The following is an 8,753-nucleotide window of genomic DNA, read 5'->3' as shown; positions in this document are numbered from 1 at the left end:
AAGAAACACACCAATCAACCAAATACAGCAAGTGCAAAAAAATCCTTTAAGTACAAACTAAAAAACAGGACATTTCTTAGAAAATTTACTGGCATTTATGTGTGGATCTGCAAAGTGAAAAATTAGTGGCCAAAGTCGAGTTTTTTGTAGTTGTATGTTGTTGCTTTTGTACTTGAAGACATGCTTCTTTGTATGTGTGAAACATGCTGTGTTTGTTTCTGAAGCGTTATGTATTTGTGTAATTGGTACATTTCCTATTTGTAAAACAAAATCCATTAGTTTGTTTAGGAGCGCCGTGAACACAACCGCTCTCAGAGCGGAACAAACACAGCAAGTATCAGAGATGACGTAGAGTAAAGTACATGGGATTGTAGGTGATCAGCAGAGCCGGCAACAGCGCAAAACAGGGCTTTAAAACCACCAAAAAGCACTTCAACTTGTTGCTGCTTCATTGTTGAATGTTGTGAAAGAACAAACAGAGATGGCACAAGTTTCTGTGCACTCTTAAGCGCTCGCTTTGACCCATAGATGAGAGCCTCTTCTTCAGGTTTCTGTTTTTCTGCAGAGAGAAGTCTCTACTCTAGTAATGGCGCCCTCAAGCAGTTAGTTCATGCAACTGCACCAGAGGTTGTTTTGAACGAATCAGAAGATCAGTTTCTAATGCAAACCGAGCCAAACCAAGTTAATAAAATTATCATTTGTCCTTTACCCATTCGGACCGAGTCCGGAACTAAACCATTGTGAAACCAACTTCACACATTGATGTTAACTGGAATGTTACAGTCTACCAAAGCTCTATCCGACTGTCCAAATTAGCTGTGTTAATGAATAATAGAAAGGAAAAACAATATGAATAATTAGTTACAATTACTTTTTCTCTAATCATCTTGGCTTTGCTTTCTGTTTCAGGACATCCATCAGTCTGACTGCCTCTTGTTTAAAGACAGTTTTGAGTGTGAGGACGATGTCTGCGACACAAACAAAGATCAGCAGGTCTTTTCATCGTTAATGAACACGGAGAAAGCCTCTTCAAACCTGCACAGCCAGTACAATCCAACATTGGACTTAGCTCCCTATGCAGGGTTGACCCTTGTCGGCGTTGAGGCGTCAAAGAAACCGACAAAACGCAATCACAACAACCAAGACAAAACTGAATGGCGCCTTGTTTCTAAACTTTCATGTCAGTTTACGCCCTTTGCAACACTAAGTCATGAAGAGTTCCAGAAAGCTCCACACAACTACAACTTTTGTGGAGATATTGGTGAGCCCTTTGTGTTGCACGCCAGGTCATCTGAGGTTTTAAGTCCCAAACTAGAAGCTTTGCAGGATCGCAAACAGAAAGTGATCCTGATGACAAACCGGTGATTGATCAGGTAGCCGAAAAAGACCATTTGCCTGACTGACAAAAACAGCAACAAAATATTGTTTCAGGCTCCAAATATCTCCCTGAACAACAGCCTGACAAACGAAGAGAACGATCAGCAAAAGGCACAAGAGAAGCATCATCCGTTATCTCAGCAGCAATACCTCAGTGCATCCATCAATAACCTCAACAAGATTTCAAACTTACAACCCCAAGCAGAAATGAACTCAGAATTGCTATAAAGTGCGAGCACGTTGAAGTCACACTCGGATACTGCTGCTGGTCCTGAGGAGGAATCACACGTGACTCAGATTTCAGGGGGACGTTCGGATATATCGGATGAGGTCGGGTGCACTAAAGGAATCCTTAAAAAAATCAATCTGAAGAAAAGTCAGGACAAACAGAAGGCCGCAATGCAGTTAGAAAGAAGGTTCGTTGGCTGGATTTGGAGGAAGAGGCTCAGAAGCAGAACTCCAACAAGTCGGCTGAATTTATTCAGTTAAGAAACGACTACGAGGACCACCAGCCACTTGTGACCACACCCCCAGAAGCTCCCAGGCTTGCAGACTCCACGGCTTCTCACTTTACAAAAAAATACCATGACAGAGGCCGGGGTTGAAGTCAGCTTGGCCCTAGATGAAACAAATGAGGTCACGGTGCCACAGGACTGCAACAGGAGAGCTGGCCTTGAGGTCCCCCGGAGAGAGCATGCCGCTGCAGCCAGAGCATTTCCTGTTTCCTCCACAACACGAAAGCGCATTCTGGTACGACCTCAATCCACCACCGAGCTGAGTCGGATTGCCAAAAGCAAAGGGAAGAGCATCATGCCCCGTCTACCACCTCGAACGAGGGCGGTGAAAGGACGGACAGCATGTGATCCAAAGGCTCCATATGGTGCGGCTCAAGCATCATATGTAACCCCAGCAGACAGAAGCCATGCTGCATATGCACCTCTACCATCAGCATTCACCCCCACATTCTCAGAGGACAACTCTAAGACCCCACACACCTCGTTACACCAGGACGCCCACAGCAGAGCAAGAGAGACATGTTCAAAGAAGTTAAAGCTCACTCCCACAGACGAAGAGGTTACTCAGCTCTGGCAAAGACTTCGCTAAAAATTAAACATCCCCCTTTCAAAATAAAAGCATCTCTTCTTGTCTTCCATTAGTTTATTTCAACGATTTTGTAAACAGGACTCTTGTTTTGAAGTTAACCAGAAGTTTGGTCAGTAGTAAAATGGAGGTTCTCTGAAAATCTCTGAAATGTCAGCATAAAATGTGTTTACGCAGGTTTTATGTAACAAATGAGCACATGTTGATATTCTTTTTGGTCACTTTCTCACTTAAAATGCTTTCAGAACTTTCAAAGGTGGAGAATCAACAGAGATATTTAGCTTCAGTGTACTTCAGGTTTTTGTCGTCGTAAGTTCCAAATGCATCCTGGGAAACTTGGAAATATACTTCAGTGGGAATGATCATCCTAATCGTACTTGTCATATAAAGTAGAGAGTATATAAACTCAGTGAGTTTGTAGTGTATAGTACAGAGTGGGACATTGTATTACTGTAACTGCACAGTTGCCTTGGTTTGTTTTATATACAATACTGATATCATGATATTTAGAATATTAATTTAGAAATGCAGTTATATTGTTTTATGTTTCCTCCTCCTATTTTAAAATCTATATCCTCATCATTGGGTTGATTTCGTTTTCGTTAGGCACATTTGTGTCATTTTTTACTAATTTTTGTAGATGTTTGACAAAAAATATTTTCATGCATTTTCAAAGTAAAAGACCCCTAAGGTAAAAAAGAAAACGATTCTAGGAATTTGTATTGCATGACATAATGTAAGCAGCACCTGTTAGACTGCACTCACAATACGCCTTCACTGCAAGCAAGTTCAACACAATACTGACAAACATATTCAATGATTTATAGTTTTGTTTTAGGAAACTCGAGGTACTAACAATTTGAAATAATTTTTTTTTTTTTTTTTTGTAGGTAAAACATCAACTAAAGGATATAAACCACCAGGGAGCGGCTTTAGAAACCCTTGCACTCAGCCTTGGCCTCCAGGGAACAGACATCTGACCCCTCAGGTACATGCATGCAGATGCCTGTATGTCAGTGTAAGTGTGTGTGTGCAGTGGCGCTGCCAGGATTAGATTTCAAACATTAGCCTGACAGTCAAGGATACAAGAGGTTTGTTTGTCACATATAAACAATTATCATTACTTAGAAAATGAGTTTTTAATGACAAGCTACCTACTTAACAACCGCTACAAACACTGGCATTAGCAGACTCTTCTTCTCCTGACCGCAGACTTAAGTTTAAAATCCACTTTTTCTGTGAGCTTTTTAAATTTGTCACCTTTGTGAACGACAATCTTTGGTTCTCTATAAAATCTCTTTTCCTTTTCTTGGTTAGAACGATTGGAGCAGCCGTAAACTACACAAAACATGGGCATTTTGATTATTTCACATTCTCAAGCTACTTTACTTCCTGCCCTCCATCTGAATTTTGCGCTCTCGCAATGCAGCAATGTGATGTCACGTGAAAGCAACCTAATGTCATTAATGACAATCATTGGCCTTTATGTTTGGCTTCAAATAATTGGCTTAAAAAACAGGTGCACTCAGCATGTTTAGCCTATTACAAACCAGCAACTGTATTATCCCCTCCCACAAACAATAAAAAAACCCTTTAAATTATTATTTTTTTCCACACCTTGCACAGTGTGTACAGGATTCCGGTTGGCGGCGCCACTGTGTGTGTGTGTGTGTGTGTGTGTGTGTGTGTGTGTGTGTGTGTGTGTGTGTGTGTGTGTGTGTGTGTGTGTGTGTGTGTGTGTGTGTGTGTGTGTGTGTGCGTGCGTGTGTGTGTGTGTGTGTGTGCGTGCGTGGGGTGTTGAGTTGCAAAAGCCTAGTCAGTCAGTCTCAGTGGGTGAGTTTGAACTTGTAGAGTCAGGTTTGAAGCCTCTTTGTGAATTTTTGTTTATAAAAGTGATCAGCAACACTTCTTAAGACAAGATATTGTGGCTCAACTTTGCAGAGCAGGTTTTCATACTTAATAAATGGGGGAAACCTTCTGTATGTGCTCACTGTTATTGTTTACATCCCCATTTATACATGTGAATGGCCTTGAACAGACAAGGGCAACTGGTGGCCAAGGGAAAATGCCCAAATTGACCCCAAAAACAAACAAAATGACAGTGAAATATATAAATAACTCCAAAAACACACAAATGGACAACAAATGAGGGTCAAATACACAAAATGACAATAAAAATACACAAAATGAAAACAAAAGCACCCAAAAATAATCCCCAAAACACACCTAAATTGACAACAAATGTGAGTAAAATAAAGTGTACAAAATGACCACAAAAGCACAGAAAAATGATCACAAAATGGCAACAAAAATACACACATTTGAATGCTTTAAAACAAACAATAATAAAATAATGAACACATGAAATGAGAATTTAAATATACAATTGCTCATTTTTCTAAATTCTGACATGAATGTTGATAATGTTGCCCTTCCCTGGCCTAGATGATTGCTGTATAATGTGCATTAATACTCTACAGTCTATATTGGGGTTAATAGCAATAATAATAATAATAATAATAATAATAATAATAATAATAATAATAATAATAATATGTTTTCTTTATTTCCTGTAGCCAATAAACCTGACTGCACAGCAACTCAAGTCATCAAATATAGACGGCTGGGACTTTCGAAATGAAGGTAGGAAGGTTTTTCTCTATATATATTCTTAACATATATTTTATAAAGTTATACAATGTCATTTCCAGAATTCTATGCGCTATATAACATATGTGCGTATGATTTACAGGGTCTGACCTGGAAAGTGTTGAAACACAGAGGCAGCCAGTCATCGACATCTCCTTTGAGGAGCAGGAAATCCTCCTCTCTCTAGAAAGACTCAATCGTGAGCTGCAGTGTAAGTGATTGTATACATAGAAAAAACAATGTACAGTTTTAAAATGCTATATGATGACATTTCAACTGAAAAATAAGAACCTCTGCTTCTTTTTTTATTGCAGGTGTGCAGAAACTGTCATGAGTCTGCTTATTTAGTCACTCCCTGTTCCTTGATTTTGCCTGTTCCTGTCCATGTTTTCCTGCTCTCCACAGCTGCTCCTCATTATATATACTCCCTCTGTTCAGTCAGTCTCTTGCTAGATTGTCAACCTGTGAAGAGAGACTTTCAAGCTCATTGAAAGTATTGAGAGTTCCTGATTCTGATTGCAAAGTGGGGAATCTGTGTTCTTTTAATAAACAAATCCGATTGGGGAATATTTCAGTTATCCTCCTTGTTTTGTTTGGGGCCCGTTTATTGAATCTGTTAGATATTTCAGTTTCTTCCTACTCCTTCCTGCATTGCATTTGAGTTCTTCTGTATACCTGTGATAGAAACGTTGTTTTGTACCCACTCCATCATGTGTAAGTACTTCTAAAGAGGCCATTTTGCTTTTGAAACACTCAATCAAAGGTTTACAAGAATTGCATCATTACAGAGGGACAATTATTTATAATTAAATAAATAGTTTTTACAGTTACAGTACGGATTAAAAAACGTAATAAGTAGTTTAAAGTTCCTCATTTCTCTAACTTCTCTACATGGTGTATACCCCAAAATAAGAACTAATAAAAACTAGAATATTTGCATTTCCCCATGAAAATTCAAGTGAGGATGCAGGTGCGCTGCACTGCATTAGCTTAGCAATAACTAGTATTAGCATTAGTTACCAATAAATGTCATTAGCTAGCATTAGCATAAGTTAGCATTAGTCAAACAATAATGTTAGCACTAACCAAGCATTAGTGTTAGCTTAGCATTAGCCTAGCAAGGATGCCTCCCGCATCCTCACTAATAAATGAAGTGAGGTGTATTGACTGCTTCACATGTGTAGGAAATTAAATCATCTAAATTAAACTTTGGCTGAAATACTATACTAGCCTCAGCATGGGAGACAGAAGGTTGTCTCTCTCTGTGAAGTGTAAATGTGGACCAACGGGGGATCCTTTCCCCTTCCTGGCCAAGCAAAGGAACAGTAGGATCAAAGAACAGGTTCGTTCCTGTTCTCACCTCTTTGTTACATTACGATCAAAATTAAACAATCAATCAATGTTTACTTGCTAAGTTTTCAAACTCTGGGCTCTGACCCCCTGCGGAGCCCAGGGGATTTTATCACCCCCAAAGGTGACTCAGGATGTTGAATACCAGCTGTTTGTTTCCCCCTCAAAATGAGATCAAAGAATATGTATTTGTTTGAAAAGTCACTAAAGAAGGATTATTGGAATGGTTCTTACAGAAATCTAGATTGCAAATATAGTTTGTTCAATGCCACTCTTCAGATAATTCAAGAACCAACAGAATGTTCTCATTCATATAACCCATTGTCAACTACAAGTGTTATTCATTCTATGCAATATACCTCTTCACTTCAAGCTGAGTATAAGATGTCAACAGATGGCTTTATTTGTGACCCCCTGCCCGTTATCTCTGTAACTCGACTGTTGGCTGTTGATTAATTTGTGAACCCTGAAAGTTTCTTGTTCCCAGGATGGTACTTCCTCCATTTGTTAAGGTGTGAAAGTTTGTGGCTTTCTTTCTTTGTTCTAAGGCTAAAGCCTTAGACTCCTCCCGTTGGTCTCAAGTCATATAGGCCTTTTTTGGCTAAGATTCTTCAGAGTAAATCTGACCTCGGCTGCTCTCACAGGGTTTTTGTCTCTCCCCTGTTCTTCTGATTCTGCTTGTGTTAATAAACTTTGTGTTATTATGCAAGCTAGTTTCATCTTCGATCCTTATTCATCCTCCACATCATCACCCGGGGAAACACGACAGAAGTAATAAAAGTTATCATTAATTAGTTAATTAATAATAAATTAATAATACATTAAATAAGTTAATTCAATGATCCATTAATTAACTAATAATAATAATTATTATTATTATTATTATTATTATTATTATTATTAATATTATTGTTGTTGTTCTTATAAAAGACAAAAAATATATAAATTTGAAAGTAATAAATAAATAGCACCATATCAAAGTGATCATTCAAGTTCTACTTCCGGCAGCTGAGCTGACAGCAGCAAAAGAGCAGAGCGGACTTCACAGAGGAATTTATTTACTAAACATGAACGTTTTCTTCTGAGAAATGATACGATACCTCAACATCAAACTCTATCATTTACCATCTGACTCTGGCTCTGAGGTAATCATCTACTGCTTTTTTATTTGCTGGATCAACTGGAAAGCTAAGTAGTAAGCTAGCTAGCTACAAGTAGCAAGCTAATTAGCAGAAGAATGGCTCTTTCCACAATAGAATACAGCAGTCTTCTCCAAAAGATTACTGAACTGGAAACTGGTGAGGAATACAAGTAAACATTGAGGTTAATGGAAACTGTGGAAATGATAATGATATGACTGTGCCGCTGTTTCAAAACAGCGGAGTGGATAAAGCTAACTCGCTACCAGCCCGTGCTAACAAAGCTATCAGGCCGAGGGAGGATCCTGTTCCCGTTGATAAACCAACAGGTGCGAGTCCTCCCTGGAATACTCTGGGAGTTAAGCCTAAGAAAAAGTCATATCCACTTCAAAAGCTAACGGGCCGAGCAAAGCGCCCTGATATCAATAATGAGACGGACTGGCCTGCACTGGCTTCACAGACTGCAGCCTCAACATCACCTCCCTTGTCTGCCCAGGCACAAAAGTGGACATCTGCTAAAGGCAGGAGTATCACCAAGTCACAAACCCAGTTTCATGTAGAACTGGGTAATCGATTCGCCCCACTGCTGAATGACCAAGGATCTGGCTCTAATGAGGTCAACACACAACCTTCTGGAACTGCGAAGACTAAAAGTGCTTCAGGAAAACAAAAGCTACATGGTAGGCCAAAGCAACAACCTCACACACTGATAGTGGGAGACGTTTCTGTTAAAGATGCTCAGAAGATGTTTAGCAGCAACGTGAAAGTGATCTGCTTACCTAATGACACAGTATCAGACCTGGCTGACAAAATCTTGCATATCGTTGCAGATTACCCACATTTGAAAAATGTTGTGATTCATTTTGGGTTAAATGATTTAGCCAAGGAGGAGTCTGAGGTGTTAAAGCAGGATTTCACCCATCTGCTAAAAACTGTGAGCTGTTTGCAGCCTAAAGTGTTCATCAGTGGCCCGATACCTCCAGTCCGCAAAGGAGATCTGAAATTCTCAAGGATTTACTCTTTGAATAAATTTTTGTCTTCGGCTTGTGCTGCCCTTTCACTAAATTTTATAGAAAATTTTCCTATTTTTTTGGAATGTCGTCATCTTTTTAGAGCAGATGGACTGTGTCTAAACAA

General features: G+C 39.3%; 1 pseudogene; it reads left to right on the top strand.

The window, feature by feature from the left end:
• The first annotated feature begins 586 nt into the window (after nt 1-586).
• LOC114472630 (uncharacterized) lies at nt 587-2,481 on the top strand (annotated as a pseudogene).
• Nucleotides 2,482-8,753: the final 6,272 nt, after the last annotated feature.

Source organism: Gouania willdenowi, chromosome 11 (genome assembly GCF_900634775.1).
Source record: "Gouania willdenowi chromosome 11, fGouWil2.1, whole genome shotgun sequence".
Taxonomy (NCBI): Eukaryota; Metazoa; Chordata; class Actinopteri; order Blenniiformes; family Gobiesocidae; genus Gouania; species Gouania willdenowi.
Note: the sequence above shows the minus strand (reverse complement) of the source record. Positions and strands in the feature narration are given on the sequence as shown.